This window comes from Felis catus, chromosome A3 (genome assembly GCF_018350175.1).
Source record: "Felis catus isolate Fca126 chromosome A3, F.catus_Fca126_mat1.0, whole genome shotgun sequence".
Lineage (NCBI taxonomy): Eukaryota > Metazoa > Chordata > Mammalia > Carnivora > Felidae > Felis > Felis catus.
This window is the reverse complement of record NC_058370.1, coordinates 128179763-128202085: the sequence shown is the minus strand read 5'-3', so window position 1 is coordinate 128202085 and position 22323 is coordinate 128179763. Positions and strand designations below refer to the sequence as shown.

The following is a 22323-nucleotide window of genomic DNA, read 5'->3' as shown; positions in this document are numbered from 1 at the left end:
GATGTCTGCCGTTTCACTAGGAGAGCTCTGACGCCTGAGAGCCCTGAAGGTGCTCAGGCCTCATGGCCTCCCTTTAAAAGTTAGATTGTGGTGGGAAAGTCACATCCTATGCCATTAGTAGTAGCTGCTATTAGGCCGGATTCATAGGGACAAGTAAGGATAGAGTGCTGGCTGGGTCAGCACCGAGAAGCAGGGGCAGCAGAAATGAAATCAGATGGGAGAACAGCAGTGGAGAACCTGTAAACAGTCCTCTCCAATCCCCTGGGGTTTAGATTTTATCCACTTTTAAATTTAGGATAAGTTAAACCTAAAACAAGATTATGGTTAAGGTGGGAGAGAATCTAGGAGGCCATTCTCAATTGAGAGACAGGGTGGGTGTGCGGCGGGGTCGGTGAGAGAGGTGAGACAGTGAGGCACTGATGTCCGGTGCATGGGACGCGGGCTGCTCATCTCGGAATTGGGTGTGCGATGACCTCCATCCATGGCCACTTCTAACCCCAAAGAGTTTACCCTCCATTCGTGGGATCCGACTCCTGGGAGGGAATCCCGTGCTGACTCTCGACAGGAGTTACGGTTGTGCTCTAGGCCCCAAGCCTTCTATCCTGCCTGGGGCGGGGGGGGGGGGGGGGGGGGGGGGGGTGAAACCAGGCTTCCTTTGTCCACTGTGATGCTTCTGATATGCTGATTTCTCAGGACACCAAAGCATCGGGTTTTCAAGGAGTCAGGATCCACTGGAAAGAGAACTGGGGGCGCCTGCAAAGTCGAAGTCATTACCGCGTGACTATTCACACTTCACATGCGACGGCGCTGTGAAGGCAAGGTTCCTGGTATCCCCGTCCCACCCAGGCACTAACTGTGAACAGGACTTTAGTACGTCTGAGCCGTAATTCTAAGACGGGGAAACTGAGGCCCAGCGGGGGAAGTGACTTCCCCACTGCTGGTCACAGAAAGGATTAGGACCCGTCACTACCGTCACTAAATCCTCATTTCCTTGACCTCCAGGACCCACGTTCTTCTCCCTGTGCCACCCAGCATCGGATCACACCCCCAGGCAGAGCTCCTAGACGTTTCCTGCCTCCTGTGTACAATGGTGAGGATTTATTGTAGCTGGGATTTTGTTTCAAGCCTTTAATATGATTAGCAAACATCAAATATCAAAAGCTTATCTAGTAAACACCTCCCGGCCATGCCATGGATGTTATGGTCAGCTTCGGATTGAAGTCGAGTCACATTTGAAAACAGATGCAATTTCAAGAGGCCAGAGCGAGGCCGCCCACATCTGCTGGCTGTGATCTTTCGTCTGCAGTAAATGGCATTGTTGGAGAGCCGGGCTGTAAAACATCAGCCTGGTCAGCAGGCCCTGCTCACAATGCCTGGAGCTTTCCGGGGGATTTGAAAAATGCAGCCGAGCACTCTGAGTCTGGTGGGCAGTCTGCCTCAGGACTGGGAGGTTCAAATCAAATATTTATTATCTTTGACCAAAATTCCAGTGATCCCGCAAGGGCTTCCAGGAACGATTCCGGCAGGAGTGGAGGTCAGGGGAGATGGCGAGCGTGTGTCAGACTTCGGCACCTCTCTCTCTCCGTTAACACCGAAAGACCGCGTACTTGCGTCCTCGCCCCACGAGTGAGATGAGAAACGTGCCTTTGGCCCACGCGTGAGCAAACGTGAAGTGTGAGCCTGAGGCGTGGGCTCGGTGCCTGTTTTCCCTTGGGTCCACGGCTATGGTGGCTGACTGCTGTGCCTCTCCTTAAACGTGCCAGGCCCAGAAGCTGGGCTCTGCCTGGTGCCCACTGAGACCGCTGGCTCGTCTTCAGGGCCGCGGGGCGTGTGTGTGTGTGTGTGTGTGTGTGTGGGCGTGCAGGACAGTCTGAGGGATTCTTCCTATGGATTCCGGTCACGGCAGCACGCTCACTGCCGTCCCCGGGGCCTTTCTCTTTCTACTGCTCACACGGGAAGCAGACACTCTATCTGGGGTACTAATGTTTCTCTGGGCGCCACAGTCCGTGGATTTGAGTGACCCATTCCAGCTGTTTCTGGCGGCGGCCCCGCGGCTGGCTGCAGCCCAGTGGGTGGCGGGGTGGTTGACACCGTGGAAAATGCGTTCCTAATGGGCCAGGAGCTGCCATCGGCAAGAGCTGGAGGCGTTGGCGGAACGAGAGAACTTGTTCTCTGCCCCTGGGTCTGGCAGAGTTCACCCGCGGACGATGAGCGGCTGCTTGCAACAGGGGAGGCATTGATTTGGTTTCGACTCCTCGAAGCTGATGAGGAGGTGGGGCCGACCCCACGAAAAAGTTGGCCAGTGCTCCTGCGAGGACCACTGTAACGGCGACTCAGGATTCGCGGTGGGGGGGGGGGGGTCTCAACGGGGCTGCTCCGGGTCCCAGCTGCGCACTGCCGTGTCCCCCGAGCTGTGGGTCCCTGGGGCTCTCTCGGCACGCGCTCCGCTGCAGGTGCACGCGGAGCCTTGAAGGACACGTGAGAGGAGGGAGGGGGGAGGGCTCACTGGGACAGGATGGCCGAGAAGGTGGGACCGGAAGGGATTTTTCAGAAGTGCTTTTACATCGTCGGTACCACTATGGCCAGTGGCTCAGCTTATGGGCATCACCACGAGGGCTGTTACTCAAGTTCGGGGAGGATCTAATTTTTCTTTAATTTAGCTTCTATTTTTTTTTTTTTTAATCAAAGCTATGTATGCATATCGTTTCAACAGTTCTGCAAGGCCTCTTAAGAAAAGCAAGGGTCTGGGGCGCCTGGGTGGCTCAGTCTATTGAGCATCCCAGTCTGGATTTCGGCTCAGGTCGTGATCTCATGGTTCATGAGGTAGAGCCCCGAGTCGGGCTTTGTGTTGACAGTGCTGAGCCTGCTTGGGATTCTCCCTCTCTCCCTCTCTCTTCGCCCCTCCTCCACTGGCGCTGTCTCTCTTTATGTCTCTTTCTCTCTCAAAATAAATAAACTTAAAAAAAAACCCCGCAAGTTTCCTCCAACTTCTTCCTCCCTATTTCTGTTTCCCCAGAGGTGTCAACTTTGAACTCTTACGACTCTTGTCATTTCCCTCCACCTCTTGTAGTAAAATATTGTGTTTTGATGTGACAGTGTGAGCAACAATCTGTTGGCTTTCACTATGGAAGATGACAATTTAGCTTCTTTTTGACCGCCCCTCTTCTCAACATTTATTGGCAGAAACATTTTCTTCCCCCTGTAAATCACAACTTTGGAGAGGGGCCAGACGGAGGGTGCAAGAAACAGCATGGAGCTCAAACTCCCCAAGTGAGGGCAAGATAAAACGATTTCCCAGTGAATCGTGGCGGACGTGGAGTTTGGAGCTAAAATTACCCCCGCGACGGATGCTTCGTACGTGCGGATCCCAAGGCCGTACGGTGTATTCCACAAGGCACGTGTGGACAAAGGCATTCCCTACCTTTATATCTTTTGCAATACTCTGTGGAAGAGGACCTAGCTGGGTTAGAAACACACTTTCCTCAGAGCCCAGGAGAGCCAGGAGAGGAATGCAGGGGGCGTGTCAATAATGGAAGAGTATGGCAGACGCATCAGAGTGAGCCATCTGTCCCTGCTGCAGGACACATCCATGAAAATATGATTCTGATCGCCCGGTCGTGGGAAAGGAAAGAACCTGTTTACAGTTATGATAGGCGTGGCACGGGGCATCGTGCCCATAAGAGAAGGTGCTCAAAACGTAATTTGTCTTTAATAAACGAAGAGGCTCATTTTGCAGATGGGTACACTGAGACTCAAAGAATGCTCTAGTCATACGGAAGATCGATGACGGAGTTGGTAGAGGGACCTGCGGCCCTCCCTCCCTCTATATCCTCCCTTCTTCTCTGTATTGGTGTATCGAAGATGACTGGGACCAGGCATTGTTACAGGCGCTAAGGATTAAAAAGACAGAGACTAGGAGCCAGAAGGGCTAAGAGTCCTGTTGAGAGGCAAGTAAACAAACAATGCGGAAGAGAGTGGGGTTGGGATAGAGGTGGATTTACGCAAGGTACTTGAGGAAGACAGGGAAGGGACAGGTAACTGATCGAGAATCAAGGAGGACTTCCCAGAGAAAGTGATAATTGAGCTTGATCACGAAGGAAGACTAAACCTCAGCTAAGAAACCTATAGTCAGCCCTTCGTTATGTGATCACTTGACAATGTGCAGGGAAGAGTTTGGAGGCAGGAGATCGGGGAGGAGACTTGTGTCTCTTTATTCAGGGGAGAGGTGACATGGGCTTGAACAAGCAGGACAGTGGCCAGGGAAAACAAGGGGGCAGATGGGAGAAATATTTTGGTCCAAGGATTCACCTAACCTGGTGGTTGGCTGGAGGGGCGGGAGAGGAAAAGCTCTAGACTGACTCCCAGATTCCTGACTCATTTAGGGGCAGTAAACGAGGGTAAAGTGATTCACAAGAGGTGAGAGAGGTTTTTTGGCAGGGGAAGAGGGTGAGTTCAGGTTTGAACTTGTAGATTTGTCAGGTGAGAAATCTAAGAGGAAGTGTTCAGAGGCGTTTGGGTTTGCAGGGCCACAAACACAGAAGAGAGGATCGGAGCCGGGGTCAGGGGCCGAGGCCGGTTGTTGAAGCCACAGAAAGGAGCTTCAGCCAGGGGCATGGGAGTGAGAGGAGGCGAGTGTTGAGGACAGAGCCCTGAGGAGCATCTTCACGTGGGGGATGGTGAGAGGGAGAATGCGTGATGTCTACAAAGCAGAATTCAGAGATACGGAAGGAGCTCCTCCCAATGAGAGGAAACAGATTTTAGGAAGGAGATGATGGTCAGCACGTCTAACGCGGCAGGAAAGTCTAGAAAGGAAAAGACTGATAAAGGCCATCAAGTTAGGCCGTACGATGGTAGCCAATATTGGTGAGGGCGGTGTTGATGGAATGGTGGATGATGGAAACCAGAATTCACTAGGGTGGTAAGGCCGTGAGCAGCAAATCTCCATGCCCTCTACGAAAGCTGGCTGGCCTTGGGATGAACAAAATCCATGTGCCTGCAGGATGCCGCTTTGCAATCCTCGCTCCCTGGGACCCACTGATGAGCTGTCCTAGAAGACAAAGGACAGTAAATGGGGTTCCCGCCAGGTTGAGGCCAAGCCAGGTAGACGGGTGAGAGAATCTGTCTTCTGGTCTGGTGACGATGTGCCCTGGTCACTGTGTTTTCTTGGACTCTGACTGGTCTCTACATTTATTAGCAGCCTGTGGATAATGTTTGTCTCTGTCTCCCGGTGGAGTTCACCCAGAGTGAGATACTGCAGAGCCAGAACCTGAGGATTAAGTACGGCAGAATTTCTTTTTATTCGCTAAGGCGGTGTCCTTTCTGATGTGGAGACTGAGCTAAGCGGTTGCATGTCTATTCTTTAGTAAATCAATTAGCAAATCGTCTTGTGTGCATGGTCTCTAAACCTGGGCTTGGATGAGGAACTTGCATTCATTCTTTGGAGGAGAAAATTAAGTGATACAGACCCCAAACTGATATAAGTAGGGTGTGGGTGGCTATGTTATAAGGCTTTCTGCTTATTTACTTAATAAGGCATTGGATGCCAGGTAAATAAAAAAATATATGTGAGTTTCCCACAGGTTCTTTCCAGATTTTTGCTCATTTGATATTTTCCTTTGAGTTTCCATGGTGGAGTGGTTGGAGGGCTCGTACTGGCTTAGGCAAAACAGTACTGAAACCTTGTCATTACAATTCTGCCTCTTCCAAAAAAGGATTAGAGAGAGCTTTCAGCATTCACGTCAATGAAACAAAACCATTAATGAATAAAAAAAGCAAAAGAAAGATGTGAATCTCTTATATAGGGTGAGAAACATGACAGGGCATTGGGATAACATGATGCTGCAGGCGAGCACGGCCTTTGGCTTCAAGCTTCTTGACCCCAAGGCAAGAAGGCAAGCAGGCTGAACTATAGAACTGTCCATATCAAATTTACATAAAAATATGATCACAAACGACTTTAGAGATGATGCAATTATACTTTCGGTTAAAAGGGTAGCTGTTTTTTTTTTTTTTTTTTTTTTTTTTTTTTTTCTTTTTTAACATTTTTATTTATTTTTGAGACAGAGAGAGACAGAGCATGAATGGGGGAGGGGCAGAGAGAGAAGGAGACACAGAATCGGAAGCAGGCTCCAGGCTCTGAGCCATCAGCCCAGAGCCCGATGTGGGGCTCGAACCCACAGACCGTGAGATCGTGACCTGGCTGAAGTCGGACGCTTAACCGACTGAGCCACCCAGGCGCCCCAAGGGTAGCTGTTTTGGATAGCGCTGGTATGGAGGATGTAAAGCCACCTGCTTCCCCAGTCCCCATCCCCCAAAGTACTGGTGTCGGGTTTCAGGGTAGAGTGGAAGTCATTTTTCTCATTCAACAGCTTCATTTCACATATGGGGAAACTGAGGCCAAAGAAGCGAATCTAGGTGATTGGTTGGTAAATCTGGACTAAATTCTGTACATTCCACCTGCTTCTCTGTCTATAAGGATTTCAGGATTCTTTTTATTTTAAGTGGCATTTGATTTTCATAAATAAAATCCACTAAAAATCAGTCGATTTCCAGCCAGAGATAGGTACCTTCAATATTCAAAATGCACATACACACATGTATGAAATTTGCAGATTATATATCCTTTTTTTTTTTTAAAGAAGCTCATACATGTAAAGTTTCTTTCCTTCTTTGTCCCTTTTGACGCCCTTCACCCATACATGCCAGCCCCTACCCTCTCACTGTGGCAACCACCAATCTGTTCTTCAGACCTAAGAGCTTGTTTTTTTATTTTTTATTTTTTTAATGTTTATTTATTTATTTTGAGAGAAGGAGAGAGCACACAAACATGAGCTTGGGTGGGGTAGAGACAGAGGGAGGGAGAGAGAATTCCAGGCAGCCCCAGCACCGCCAGCACAGAGCCCGACGCGGGGCTCAAACTCACGAACTGTGAGAATCATGACGTAAGCTGAAAACAAGAGCTTAACTGGCTGAACCACCCAGGCGCCCCATTACCACATCTTCTTTATCCATTCATCCATCGAAGGACACTCAGATTGATTCCATGTGTTGACTACTGTAAATAATGCTGCAGTGAACATAGGGTGCATGTCTCTTTTCAAATTCGTTTTTTTGTTTGTTTGTTTGTTTGTTTGTTTGTTTTCTTTGGATAAATATCCAGAAGTGGCATTGCTGAATCATATAGTAGTTTTACTTTTAATTTTTGAGGAACTTCCATGCTGTTATTCATAGTGGCTACACCAATTTACATTCCCACCCACAGTGCCCGAAGGTTCTCTTCTTCCCATATCCTTATAAACACTTGTCATTTCTTGTCTTTTTGACAATGGCCAATGGCCATCCTAACAGGTAGGTGTAAGGTGATATCTGTTGTGGTTTTGATCTGTACCTTCCTCGTGACTAATAATGCTGAGCATTCTTTCATGTACCTGTCGGCCATCTGTATGTCTTTTCTTTGGGAAAAATGTCGATTCGGATCTTATGCTCATTTTTGTTTGCTGCTGAGTCGTAGGAGTCCCTCGTACATTTCCGATATTAGCTCCTTATATTCGTTACCAATTTATTTCTGCTCTTTAAACTTAGCACATCATGAATATTTTACCATGATGGTAGGGATTTTTCTGTAATGTGATTTTTAATATCTGTGTAAGGTATTATCACATGGACGTATCACACGGTGAACTTACGTGAGGGATTGACCGTATTTTGTTTTCCGGGTAAGACCTGTTGAAAGCTATGCACATCAGCCCAGCTTTCTGGGAGCAGACAAAACAACTCCCAAGAAATTTCCCAGTTTGAAGAGCTTGGCCGTACTTACCACACGGTGATGTTTGGGCACCACGGGCCCATGGTTTCCAAATTCCTGAGTGACTTTGGGTATTTCAGTACTTTCTCCCTCTGAGGAAGCCAGGTTGTCTCCTCTCCGTTTGATTTCTGCAGCTGGGTTCGCACAGCTTGGCCCTGTGACTGGCCAGAAGCCCTCCACTCTTCCCCACTCAGCCATGGAACGAAGGGAAAGCCACAGACATTTCCAGCAGAGTTCGTAGAGCCTTCGAAGGGGTTTTGCATTTACCAAAGAGATTCTTCGGAATTTTGGAACGGCCAACATGAAATCAATTCCTACAAGACTAACAAATCAGGAGAGAATGAGGAAAGATGCCCAGAGAAATGACCTTAGGTCATGGCCAGGTCCTTAAAGTGCCTCCTGAATCATCAAAGAAAGATTCCATTACTGCCAAGATGGTTATAACGTCAGGTTCAATTTATTATGTCTGGATGCCTTGAAAATTAATCATTTAAGTGTAAGTATTTTATTATTTATTTATGATGTATACCCTGCTGACTTCGAAAATGAATCAGAGGTAGCAGGCTATATTTTATTTTTGTGTTTTACCTGTATTTTTGTTAACGTAAAATGTACATTGTTCTAACAACAACAAAAATCCCTTGTTCTGCCTCTCACTTTCTGATTTTGTTCCTTAAAAGCAACCAGTTTCAACAGTTTACGTTGGTCTTTACATGATTTATTTCCGTCTTCTATGTGCTTATATTGCTATTTTTAAATTTATTAATGCTAGGCATTATCCATATTGACTGCCGGCACACCACTGGTTGATTACTATGCGTTACTGATTCTTGATGGAGCACATCCAGAGCGAGATATTACAGAATCAGAATCCAGGAAGAATATGTTTAGCCTTGAGGTTACTTTAGTAGAGTTGAGGATTTAAATCTCTTATAACTATAGCCTTCACTTCCTCTCTTTCTATCCTCCCAATATAATTACTTTGTAATCTGTAGTTAAATCAATAGTCAGTATTACTTTTTTACTATGTAATAGTAATACTGACTAAGTAATAGTCACGTTTTACTATGAAAACGTTGCTCCCTGAAGAGCCAGTAGTATATTGTGAATGCTTTTCTTTTGCAATAATTTTTTGTGTTTTTCTGGAGCTAGTAATTCTCTGCATAAGACTATGTACCTATTTTTAATTTCTTAAAATCATTAAGGTTTATCAATCGTGTTTTGCGAGTGCTTGTATGAAGCAGACCATTTATCAGTTGCATTTTCCCACCTCTGGAACACTCTCATTGCCCTTTGTCTCGTGTTCTAATTTGGACTGAGTTTTAAGCCTGATATGCAGCTGTCATTCTGGGATGTGGTAGACTGTATGTTAAAACATATTCACTGCCCCTTCTTGGAGAAGATTAGATCTCTGAGTCCCATATATCAGGGTTGGTCCTGTGACCTGCTTTGGCCAATGAAATGTGAGTAGAAGGTGTGTGTCTGTGTGTGTGTGTGTGTGTGTGCGTGTGCACGTGTATCACTTCTGAGAAGAAATCTTAGAGCCAGAGTATGGCTTGCTGTGACCTCTTTTATCCCCTGCCAGGACGGCTGTCAACATTTCAGATAGAGGATGTTCCACTTAGATCTGGAGCAGAGATGACACGAAGTAGAGCTATAACCAACCCACGATGGACATGTAGCAAGAAATAAAACTGTGTAGTTGTAAGCCCCAGCACACCCTAGCCTATTTTGCCTGCGATGTGTGACTTATCATTGCTGCCTTTCTGTGTTGGCTGATCTGCTCCTATTCATTTGTTCAGCTGATCACTCACCTTTCTCTCACTTTCTTTCTCTCTCTCTCATCATCTATCTACCGATCTGTTCTGTTGTTTAATCCCCTGTTTTGATGTGGCATAACCCATGCCAGCTTTCTAGGAAATGGTGTATGGGATGTAAAATTTTTGAATTCTTGCGTAACAAAAATTTTCTGTATTCGATCATTATATTATTTAGCTAGTTTGGCTGGGTATAGAGATCTATGTTGAAAATCACTTTCTCTCAGAAATATGAAAGCATTCTTTGTGGTTTTTTTTTTAAATTTTTAACGTGTATTTTTGAGAGAGAGACAGAGGGCTAGTAGGATAGGGCAGAAAGAGAGAGGGATGCACAGAATGTGAAGCAGGCTCCAGGCTCCAAGCTGTCAACACAGAGCCCGAAGAAGGGCTGGAATTCAGGAGCTGCGAGATCATGACCTGAGCCAAAGTCGGACGCTTAACTGACTGAGCCACCCAGGTGCCCCTGAAAGCATTGTTTGTTTTCTAATATTTTATATTGCTATTGAGAAGTCTGATGCCATTCTCATCCCCAATCTTTGGATAGAGTTTAATGTTCTTCCCTGGAAGCTTTTTTTTTTTTTTTTTTTCCTATTTAGCTAGTGGAAGTTTTAAGATCTTTCCTTATCTCAGTATTTTGAAACTTTACACTGAAGATCGGTCTTTTTTTTTTTTTTTTTCTTGTATACTTTTGATCCTGGAGCTCATCATGCCCTTCCCTTCTAGGAATTTTTCTTTAAAATAATTACATCTGGGGCACCTTGGTGGCTCAGTTGGTTGAGTGTCCAACTTCAGCTTAGGTCATGATCTCACGGTTTGTGGGTTCGAGCCCTGCATTGGGCTCTGTGCTGACAGTTCAGAGCCTGGAGCCTGATTCGGATTCTGTGTCTCCCTCTCTCTCTGCCCCTCTCCTACTTGTGCTCTCTCTCTGTCTCAAAGATAAATAAACATTAAAATAAATAAATAAATAAATAAATAAATAAAATAATTATGTCTGTAATAATTTTCTCCTGTTTTTTCTTTCTGTAAATAGCATTAGTCAGATGTTGAATATTGTGGGTTGATCCCAACATTTCATCTTTTATGTCTTATTTTCCAATTCTTTTGGATATATACTCACATTTCATTGGCTATATATTTCATTTCCCATATTTTCATATATCCATCCATGTATATACATATATATATATACACACACACACAAAACAGTTCAAAGATTCCATAATTATGTTTTCTGATCTTTCTATTGAATTTTCTACTTTAGCTATGTTATCTAATTCAAAGGAATCATTTATAGGAGAATAAAGAAGAGATGACCTTGAAGATCTAAATCCATGCTATTTAGCCTTAAAGTCTGTATGAGCCTCGAAGTCACTGAGTTTAGCGTCTCCAGATGAAGAGAATAGTTTCCAGAAAGAAAAAGACTTATCTAAGGTAATGTACCACCACTTGCTAATTCTGGGTCAGCTGCCTTTCCTCCACCAGCATTGTTATGCCTGTTCATCTTATTGATAAAACTTTGTTTCAGTTCTGGAAAAGGCGCTTTCATTTTTTTTAATGTTTATTGATTTTTGAGAGAGAGAGAGAGAGAGAGAGAGACAGAGCGTGAGTGGGCGAGCGGCAGAGGGAGACACAGAATTTGAAGCCAGCTCCGAGTCCTGAGCTGTCGGCACGGTCTGACATGGGGCTTGAACTCATGAACCACGAGATCATGACCTGAGCTGAAGTCGGACACTCCACCAACTGAGCCACCCAGGCGTCTCTGAAAAAGACACTTTTAAAGTTAACTCCTGAATGCAAGTAAATAATGAAGATCGGTTGGGGCAGCATTGAAAAGTGGGCACTTAACGTAATGGTGAGTGAGCATTGCTCGCAGTCCCAGAAATCTACTCCCTCTCCTGTCTCTGACTTGCACTCCAATTTTGACAATTCGTTTCATCTTTCTAGACCTAGGGGTCCTCATCTATAAACTGAGGAGCTTGTAGTAGGTCGTTGCTTCTCAACGCATTCGTCAGAGCCCCAGACGTTCCATGGGTGCCTTGAGCCCTGATGGCCTGGGGAAGGGGCTGAAAGAGGGAAAAGGGGGCAGGGCTCTGGGCCCTTCCTCTGCTTCTACCTGAGCAGACCCCTTGGGTCTGTTTTATGTATTTGGTTTTCATGGAAGCTTTTATCTCAACCACAAGATTCTGTGGTTAAATGTGTGAGAACCACTGGACTGAACTTCTCTAGCCTTTCTTTTGGCAAAGTGTTTTTTTCTGCCTCTCTGATTATAGATGTTCTTTCAGAGACTCATTTGGACAGGCTCAAATTTATATGCCGTTGAGCTCTTTGGAGTTCCTATAAATTAGGATGCACATCGAGATAATTACCATTCTGGAATTCTAAGCACTTAAATACAAGTCAATCCTTATAACCCCCTTTTAAACCAATTGCCTCACTGCAGACATGGTCACTGAATATATATTATCGAATGCCAATAAAACAGGAAACCCGATCCTGCCATTTTCCCGATTGGAGCGTACAGAGGGGTTAAAGCCAGAGTCTCAGCCGTCATTCTGACGGCAGGATCTTGCTTCTCTGGACAGTCTAACTTTGGTTGTCAGGCCAGACCCAGGGGCAGACCCAGCGCCTTCCATCCCGTCGGCTCTGTAGAGTCATGGAGTGGACCAGCTTGTAATCCCTTGCTTTTGGGAAAGAAACTGGCTTTCTTCTGTGGCCAACTGTGTCTACCAATCGCTAAAGGAAACAATAGACCCAGGGCAAGCACTACTCTCAAGCGGTGGCCCCGGGAGGGCGCAGGTCAGCGTCCGAGCCCGGCACTAAGGCAGCCGAGGCCAGTCAGTGGTGGATCCCAAAAGACCACAGAGATGGCTTCTCCAGGGCACACCTGCTCTGAAAAGGAGTATGGGGGCCCGGGGAACCGAGGCAGAGAATGGGTTTAGGACTCTGTAGAATCAGAACGAACTTCATAGAAGAGCCTTAGAAATGTTGTGGGGAAGCACATGGAAAAACGAAAAGCCAGACAAGTGACACTCCTTGCTCAGGTCACCCTTAGGTCACAGTATTTCACTTCTTCCAGTCTACACCGTGAGCCCTCAGGCCTCTCTCCACAGGGGCTGGGCACGTCAATGAGGTGACTGACAGAGGAGTGTTTCCCCGAAGGCAAGGGTGACTGACAGAGGAGTGTTTCCCCGAAGGCAAGGAGCCTTCGGGAAGGGAGGGTGAGGGGACGGCGTTTTCCCACCGGGAGCCATTGCTCAACAGGCAACAGCCAGAACCCAGACCAAATTCATCACCATGTGAGACTCTCAACCCCACCCCGGACTACTACGGACTCCAGAGAATAGCCAGTGTGTGCGCGAATTCCCTCCTGCCTCCCTTGGCTGTCCGCCTGAGCCAGTCTGTGCCCGTTAAGTTCATCTTCAGTTAAAACTGTGACCACACCCCGAACCCTCAGTCCTTGGGCCACCTCTGTACTGAAGCGCTTGCTGTGCGTATCCGGGATGGAGCATCCTGCCCTTTCTGAGGTTGACAGGCTGTGACGATTCTGATAGGGACCGGGAAGTCACACATATCATTTACTTCCGTAAATAGTCATCCCATTAATAAGCATCCACCGAGAGAAGACGGTTCCTTTGCAGACTCCCAGGCCACAGGCTTCGGTTTCCGGAAAATGCAGATCGGGACAGCAGATGAAATAAAGCCATCACCAGCCCACAGGACAGTCTCAAGAGGAGTGACTGTCCCTGTCCTCTGCAGTTGTTGCCAGAGAGCAATTTGCCCTTGAATCCAATCTACCATCCCTAAACTGACAATTTCATTTCCCTCCCAGCCCACCCCCTGCCCCGAAGATCTGCTGAAGCCGCGAGTTCCAGCTGAAGAGCCGGCAAGATAATAGGTGAGTCTCGTCCGTCCATCAGCGATAATAGTCACAGACACTCGTGATGCCTTTTGTCTGCTGGCTTCCCTGAGGATGCAGGCTGGGGACCTGGGGTATTTACACTGCCTTTGTGTGCGTGTGCTTTTAACATCAGCCCTCTTGTTTACTTTCCTGCCTGTTTACTACCTTTGCAGGGGCCCAGCCACTAAGTCAACACGCATTAAGACCCAACATCAAAATGTCATAATGCGAATGAGCAGAATTCAGAAAGGCCAGGGACATTGGCTGCTCTGTTGGGTCCTGTTTAGTCTGAGGGTAATGAAGAGCTCACAGATGACCTGATTTCATTAAACTAGGTCAGATTCGGCTGAAAAGCGGCTATGACTCTCACCCAGTTATCCAGCGGGCTCTCCCTGCCCCCACCCTGCCCCCACCCCAGGGCTTGAATGCTTTCTGGGAATTAACGCCGAGTTTTGTCAATACAGTAGCTAAATCTCCATGGAATAATTGGACCTTTCCCTTTGGCTTCTATTTGTGCAGTGGGGAGGCCGGGCATGGGAGAGAAGGGGAGAGAAGGATGGGGAAATCTGACATTGCCTTTTGGAGGCCGCTAGCCCGGGACGTAGGATTCGGGCGTAGCAGATGTCTATTGAGCCAAACATTCTGAGTTACAGCATCTTATCTGAGGGCTGTGTTGACAGAAGCTGCTGACCCGACTCAGTGAGGAAGTTTCCATGCAAACAAGGCTTTCAATGTGCGCAGGCTCCCCCAGGAACACACCGGCAGTCTGCAGCTTCCACAGTCTGACTGTGGGGAGCAGGGAAGGGACCAGTCTGAGGGTGGAGGCAGGAAGCAGTGGTGTGTGCAGGAAGGTTGGGGGCTTGAGGGCTGTCCTTCGGGGGGCTCTGGAGGCAGAGGCAGGGTCAGCGGTGGGCATTCCGGGCAGGCAGAGCTTAGCTCATCCACATAGAAGAAAGCATTTCTAACAATAAGGACCAAACAAAGATTGGATGGGCTGTCAGACGAGGTCATTTAAATGTTAGACTTTGCTGAGCGTTTACTATGACGGATGTTGGACACTTCACCTACCTTTTTTCTGGGTTGAACAAACAACATCTCAGTTGAAGGGGAGAGATGAGGAAATTGAGGTTGAGACATCTTAAGTGACTTATGTAGGGACCAGCAGGAATATGTGGCAGAATCAGGGCTTGAACCCAGGTCGTTCTCTGCTCATGTGCTTCCCACGCCCCGTGGCCCCCCTCCCTTGTTTGACAGCAGGAGATTAGAGCGTTGCTGGGATTCGGCAGAGGGGTCTCATTCATCGGTTGGAGGCTGGACTAGATGCTTTCTTCAGGAGACTTTCTCAGGGAGAGTTGAAGGCCTTGAGGATTCAAAGGTTCAGGTTTCTTGTTACTGAAGAAACTGAGAAGGTCCTGGAAAGAAAAAGGCAATTTTGGAGTATGATCTCCCTCCCCCCCTCCCCCTCACCTCGGACGTATCCAAGTGCTCCTGAACTTCCCATGCCATTTCCTTTGGGCGGCGTCTCCGGCCACCTCAGACTGGAGGAGTCGCTTGTCTGGAGCATCTACAGTGCCCACTGGGCTCCTTTTGGGTACTGAGCTCTCTGGGTGCCGGGCACTGGGCACTGGGCACTAGGCACCCTGTATCCTTGGCTGAGGGTCTGGTTTCCCAAGGGCTGGCCTGAATGCTGGGCATCCCTGAGTCTTATGAAGCAGCAGGAAAGCACTGTGGACATATGGTTGGTTTCGGAGACAAACCAGATGTCACCTCCCCACTTGTGCAGAGCAGGAGGAAGAAATATCCCCCAAACACAGCTTGGCATTTGGAGACAGAAGACAGGTTGTAGTTCTGGTTTAATGTCTGTTTCCACCTGTGAGCCTTACTCCCGTAGCTTCCTCTGGACCTCTGTTTCTTCTTCTCGATGATGGGGGGGGGGGGTGGTAACATATACCTCTTACAGAGTTCTGGTCAGGATTGTATGAGATCATGCAGATAAAGAGCCTCAGTGGGCTGTAAAGTGCTGGGTAGATGTGAAAAATACCCTGAGGCTGCAGAAACAAATCCTAGCAAATGTAAGCAAAACACGGGGAATTTGTTTTAAAGAAATGGCTTGGAGGTTGCTCTCTGGAGCCTCAGGAAGAACTGGAGTCCAGAACTGCAAGTCCTTCCGAGACCTGGGGCAGCACACTTCCTCCCTCTTACCTCTGCTTTGCCCTGTGTGTCTGTTTCTTCTTCTGTCTCTGCTTGCCAGTCTATGTGGCATCCAAGATGGCTGCCCCGAAACTCCTGAAGTTACACGTCAAGGGAACCAGTGACAACAGAAGCACCAATCTCCCTCTCAGTTCCAAATTCCTGAGACAATACTGGGATTGACTTTGTTTGGTCAGGTTGTTACTCCTGGTCCAATCTTCTTGGCCAGAGGGGTGGAGTTACCTGGTGCAAGTAAGGTGTTTGGCGGGGGGGGGGGGGGGGGGTGTCCTCTCTGTGGTTATATGGATGGGGTGAGTGTATATGGAGAGAATTCCAGAGAAGAGCTGGGGAAGCTAGTAGTTCCTGGGCTGGATAGGCATCTCATACGTGTCCATCATACTCGCTTGGGTTATCTAATGCTGCGTGACAAAGTACCCCAAATTTCAGAGGCTTAACACAACCATTTATTATGCTCACTGATCTCTGGGTCAGGAATTCTAATAGGCACAGAGAGGATGGCTTATTTTTGCTTCATAGTGTTTGGAGCCTTAGCTGCCAGACTCCAAGCTTGGGGCTGTAATCATCTGAAGGCTTGTTTGGTCAAGACTTGGATAAGTAGGGGCGGCTGATGCTGGCTGAGGGGGGTCTCAGTTCCTCTCCACATGGGCTGCTTGGGCTCCCTCACAGCATGGTGGCTGGGTTCTCAGGGCGGGCATCCAAAGAGAAAGGCAGGCTGAAGCCTCATCATCTTTTCAACCTGGCCTTAAGAGTCACCCAGCATGGCTTCTGCACATTGTATTCAGTAGCTTTCATTAGAAGGGAGTCATTGAACCTGACTCATGTTCAGGGGTGCCTGCGTGGCTCAGGCAGTTAAGTGTCTGACTTTGGCTCGGGTCATGAGCTCATGGTTTGTGAGTCTCAGCCCTGCGTTGGGCTCTATGCTGACAGCTCAGAGCCTGGAGCCTGCTTCAGATTCTGTGTCTCTGCCCCTCTCCCACTCATGCTCTGTCTCTGTCTCTCTCTCAAAAATAAATAAACATTAAAAAGATAATTATAAAAAACTTGACTCTTGTTCAAAAGAGAAGGGAAATTAAGCTCAACCTTATAATGAGAGGAGAGGCAAGTTTCTAGAAAACAGAATGGGACTAGAAATATTGCTGGGGGCTTTTGGGGGGCAAACACAACTTGCCACAATATTTGTAATAGTTTCCATTGCACTTGAAGAGACCTTTATAAGTAAGAAGCTGAAAGGCCACCTCCGGAGTTGTAAGCTAGCTTATGGGTTTCCCAAACCATTTCGGCTCATGGTGCCCGTAGACCAAAAGAAATACCTAACAGTTCTGTTTATTAAGTAGTTCTAGCCGATAACTTAATAATCATTTATCTCCTAACAAATTAGTACCCACCTGAAATAATCATACCCATAAATTGAAAGTAGAAGAACCATTTTTATCTCATTCTTGAATAAATACAGCGAACAGCATGTGAGCCTTTTGGGTGCTATGCAGCTTCTCTGATCCTGGCATCGGATTGGACACTAACATCTTCGTTTCCTGTCTCACAGTGACTTTCACACTTCATCTGCCCGTTATCGCTGAACCCCCGAACCCCGCTTTGCGAGGGTAAGATGTCATTGAAAGGAATGTAGCACAATCTACTGTTGCAGGAAGGAACGACCACAAAGCACGTGGTTTGTGTGATGTCTAACGGATGTCAGGAACTGCTCCAAGATACAAAATACTCTTCAGTGCTTCCCTGAGTTTGCTGTGGGCCTCGGGGTACCTCAAGCCACAGTTCGGGAATCGTGGGCTTAAACACAGAAGGTCCAGAATTAGGGACCTACTGATAACGCCAAAGGGGCAGCTTCTTAAGATTTCCATCTTCCTAACAAGGGCATTCAGATTTCAAATGTTTAGGCGACTCCGAAGTTGAGTAATTCAGAATCTGTGTAGTTAAGCTAACTTGTTGAAACCGATGAATTTTAAGGAACCACTTGGGTTCTCTTTCCTGGGTAACAGATGAGAAGCAACGAGATCTCCTCCCTTCAGCCTCAGGGATGCTGGAGCTATGAGTTGCAGGGTGTCTTCAAGACATTGACACTTGCCTTGGAGAGTCATTCGTGGAGATCGAGGGAATGACATAATACGCAGGGAACGCATCTATGCCACCAGAGTTTCCCATGTCAGCCCACGCTGGTCAAGAAAGGCAGAGAATAGTTTCATTCCAAGCTTAAGCCAATATTCTTGCCACTACACCAGGGCGCTGCCCAATATGACGGGAAATATTACACGAATGGTAAAAATGTGAGCTAAGCCCACCCCATCTCCAAACCCAAAAAGCTTCCGAGACCCCTGAAGTTAAATGGAACTAACTCATCGACACGGTCTCCAAAGCAACTTCTTATTTAGTTCAGAACTTTCTGTGTGACCCCAATCAGGTAAATTTCTAGCTCTTTGTTTCCTTAAATAGAGCACTGTAGAAGAAGAAGTCACTGTTTTTCTCTAAAGCTACTTAGCAAATTGCAAATGAAAGAGAAAATACACATGCAACTAAGAGAGTTTGTCACCTTGCTGAACTAAAAAATATGGCCCAGTTTCACTTTCTCCTCCCTCCCTCCCTCTCTCTCTCTCTCTCTCTCTCTCTCTGTTTCTCATAATTCTCAGCCAAGACAATAGGAGTCATGTGATGTGACCGAGAAATTGGGCCAGTTAAAAATAGAAGGCGCACTCCACCAAGTTCATTAGAAAGTTGAAGTCTTATTGTTGATTGCCGTTAATTTATCTCTGCCTGCCACATGCGTGAGGGAGCAGGGCGACAGGCAATTGGTGACTCTGAGAGCCGGAGCCCCCAGCCCCCCCGCTTCCCCTCCTGCCCCAGCTGAGCAGCATCACCCCCGTGAGCTCACCTGGGCCCCGATAATACCCTCCGCCCAGCCCCCGGGCCCTGTCTCCTCCAGGAGCCGTTTTAGCTGTGAAAGAGTTCTGGTTAGCTTCTCCTCTCTCTCAATGGGGGTGCTCAGCACCCGCCTTTGTAAACGGGGGTGCACGTCCCCGGCTTTATAGTCATTTCATTGAAAGGGCTATTCTTACCCTTGTTTTGTAGCCGAGCAGATTGAGGCCCTGAGGGGTGGAGGTGGGGGGGGGGGCTGGAGCTGGAAGCCTCTCTTTTTCGTTTGGGTGATGGGTTATGTGGGTCCCTCTCCTAAAGCGTTGGGAGCATGGTTTGCACTGGACGCCTGTACCCTCCCCGTGGCCAGTGCTGGAGTCGGGGAGGGGGTAAGTTAGGGCCGCCGCCATTCGTTCCGATGGTGAGTTAGCAGCGGTAGGGTTCACACATCGTTTCCCTCTGGGTTGGGCCAGCCGAGTCACAGACGCGGGAGTGGGCCGATGGAGGTTCAAGTCTCAGCCTTATTGCTGCTGAGGTTGGCTTGCGGGGCCCGGCTCGGCCCTCTGGCCGTGGCCTGGCTTTGAACACCCTTGTCCCAAGTTTCTACTTCAAGACCCACCTGAGGAAGAGCGTGATGTTTTCCCATTTGCCTCCTCGTCTCGTCAAAATCAAACCCGCGGGTGAGGGGGCCTCAGTGCTGAGTACAGGAGGCAGGCCAGACCCTGACCTTGAGCGTTCAGTGTCACCCCGATGAACACCCCAGGGAATGCAGGCGATGACACCAGCCGTCCAGGCTGGCCCAGGCTGAAAGGTAATTTTCCTCCTTACCCTTTCGGGAGGCGTGAGCGGAGAGGGAGGGGGCCCAGGTCTTAGCGCCTCTTTGCTCCCTCTTCAGAGAGGGTGCACAGGGTAGGGGCTCTCAGCTGTGCGGCCTGATGTCTCCTGCCTCCCAGCCCACCGCACAGGTGTGCACGATGTGGTTTGAATGTGAGCTGCGGAGGAGGGTCCCAAACCTTGAGCGACTCGCAAAAAGTGGGCTTCTCAGCATTGTCTGGGGCCGTGGAAAGCTGAGGGGCCCTTCCCGCGCAGGGAAGGTGCTTTGTCGGAGAGCAGCCTGGCGCACCTGCCCTCCAGGCGGGTGTTAAACCTCAGCTAAACTCAGGGCCACCCTGCCCACCTGGTGTCCCCTGGGGTGACTTCTGTCCTCCGAGGGCAGCTGGCAAAAGGAGGACCGTGGGGCAGGGGGTCTGGCGGGGAGGCTGGGAGGAGCTGCTCACTTGTGGAGTGTTGAGATATGCCTGCCGCCGGCTCCCCCCGCTGCCTGGAAACGGGGCTGGCCCAGCTTCGATTAGAAGGTCTGGGAAGGCGGTGATCTGCACTGAAGGGGGGTAGAGAACAGAACCTTGAGGGAATCACCAGGAGATTCTTTGTCTTTTTTTTTCTTTTTTATAAAAAGCTTTTTTTGGGTACAGTGTATTTATTTATTTTGAGAGGGAGAGAGAGAAACAGCACCGATCGGGGAGGGGGAGAGAGAGGGAGAGAGAGAGAATCCCAAGCAGGCTCCACGCTATCAGCGCAGAGCCTGAGGTGGGGTTCAAACTCTTGAGCAGTGAGATCATGACCTGCGCCATAATCAAGAGTCGGATGCTCATCCGACTGAGCCACCCAGGCGTCCCCTAGCCCAGTTTCTATCAGAAGGTGTGGGAAGGGTGTGTTCTAGACTGAATGGGGGTAGGGAACAGAATCTTGAGGGTGTTGCCAAGAGATTGTGGGATCTCTCTCCCCTTTTTGCTTTTACCACTCTTTGTAGATTCTTCTCCTCTGCCCATTTCTAAGACCTGGGGGCTCTGCTGCCTCTCCAGTAACTGCCAACTCCACCCTCCTCCTCCCTCCCCTCCATCTCCCCCTGCCCTTCTCTTCTCGAATAGACCTCAGGGCAGCAGAGCCCGATGCCAGGGTAGGACAGGGTCTTAGAGCCCTGGTCTGGTCTCCAAATTTCACAAGTGAGAAAACAGGCTAAGAGCAGAAAAGAGACTCCTTGGACGTTCCCGGTATATGTTGACAGGTCCAAAATGAATTCATAGAAACTACATTTCTGTGTAGCCAGGAAGAAGTGTTTTCTGAGACACCGTCTCCTTCTATCCAAGGCAATGTTCGTGGGGTGGTCCTAGCCAACCTACGGGACGCGTGACACGTATCATAGGGGGTGGGGGCTGGAATGTTGCTTTACCTGTTCCATGGGGACACTTGCTTGTCTGAGTCACAGGATTGTCCCCAGTGATGACAGCGTTCATATATGGAAAAGGACCGATGTAATGCCAAGTGCATCGTGCACCCTAAACATCGTTGACTCACTTCTATGGAGAAGCAGAGGTCGGTAGTTAGAGTACGGGTTCTAGAGCTAGATCACCTGGGTTCTGACCCTAGCTCTGCAGTTTACTGTGTGGCCTTCGGCAAGTTATTTATTTATTTATTTATTTATTTTACCTCTCTGGGCCTCAAATTTCCTGTCTATGAAGTGAAGATAACAATCATACCATTCTGTAGGGTTGGTGGAGGGTGGAATGAAGATTCAGTGAATTAAGCACCAAGAAGAGTACATGGTACCTCAGTACTCACTGTTAGCTGTATAATGAACGTTTCCGTCAACAAAGCATGATTGTTATAACTGTGATTGTTTCCCCATCTTCCAGAACCTCAGGGCCCTTGGTAATGAAGAAGTCAGAGTACCCACAGAAAGGCAGGATTCACGAATAATTCCCCCTGCTTACAATCATTGGGGATGTCCGGGGGAGATATGGAACAACTACTTCTCCTGGGATGCTGAAAAAGGGTTCCTGCATGGTAGGAGAAACTGGCTTTGACATCCCCTTCAAAGACTCCACGCTTCAAGACAGCACTGTGAATTTTGAGGGCACTTAAAGAAACGTGCAGAAAGATACTGCAACTTCTTAAGAAGATGCTGATCTCTGCCTTTTCCCACTCATTCGGTCAGTGCTTGCAGAACACCTGCTACGTGGCAGACGTTGCTGGGGACCGACAGTGGATTAGGTATGGTCTCTACCCCCAGGAGAGACAGACACAATAAGCCCGTGTTTTCAGGGCAGCTTGTTGCGTACAATGAGTCTACGTGGGGCGCTATATGACAAAGGGGATGTTGTGGCTACTTTGGGAGAGTTCCATCGAAGAAGTCTTCAGAGAAGGAAAACATTCGCCTTGGGTCTTGCGAGTCAGATGAGTGGGAGTGCCCCCGACAGCTAAGAGGCATAGACATTCTCAGAACAGGGAACACCATCTTCTCTTTTCCTTCCTGACAGCCTCGTGAAACAGAGAACAGAATGATGTGTAGCTGTTTTGTAAAATGGGAAAGGTTACTGACAGATCAGCTGGTGAGCCTCCGAAGTTGCAAGAGTCCTCTGACCCCTGCCCTGGGACTCGCCACCATATCTGAGCTATTCTATTAACAATTACCAACCTTAGGGTTCATGCCTAATACCCATCATCCTTCCCTGGCTGGGGAGTTACCAGTTGAGGTGATCCCTCTATTTTTGAAATGCAGATCAAATGGACAAAGCTTATTTCCATCTCTGCCTCATCTTTTATAAATATCAAGGAATGCCCCAACATTGCCCCCATCCCACTCCCAACTCCGACCCACTCAAATCAAAAGAGGAGTTCAAAACCTCAACCTTGAAAAGCTTCTGGAATCCAATAGGCTCTGCCTCGCT

At 48.2% G+C, this 22323-nt stretch overlaps 2 long non-coding RNA genes across 5 annotated transcripts; one reads left to right on the top strand and one right to left on the bottom strand.

Moving 5' to 3' along the window:
- The first annotated feature begins 6876 nt into the window (after window positions 1–6876).
- LOC109498393 lies at window positions 6877–18258 on the top strand. Its single transcript, XR_006595971.1, has 3 exons — window positions 6877–8300; window positions 10903–13516; window positions 17274–18258. It is a non-coding gene; the product is annotated as an uncharacterized LOC109498393 (long non-coding RNA).
- On the bottom strand, window positions 11327–19959 carry LOC109498392. Of its 4 annotated transcripts, none has more exons than XR_006595970.1 (3): window positions 19215–19959; window positions 14588–14931; window positions 11327–11380 (listed from the first exon to the last, which is right to left on the bottom strand). It is a non-coding gene; the product is annotated as an uncharacterized LOC109498392 (long non-coding RNA). The 4 variants fall into 4 exon arrangements; XR_006595969.1 differs by lacking the exon at window positions 11327–11380 and adding an exon at window positions 14003–14480; XR_006595968.1 differs by lacking the exon at window positions 11327–11380 and adding an exon at window positions 17116–17901 and having other exon boundaries at window positions 14527–14931.
- Between the last annotated feature and the right edge of the window lie 2364 nt (window positions 19960–22323).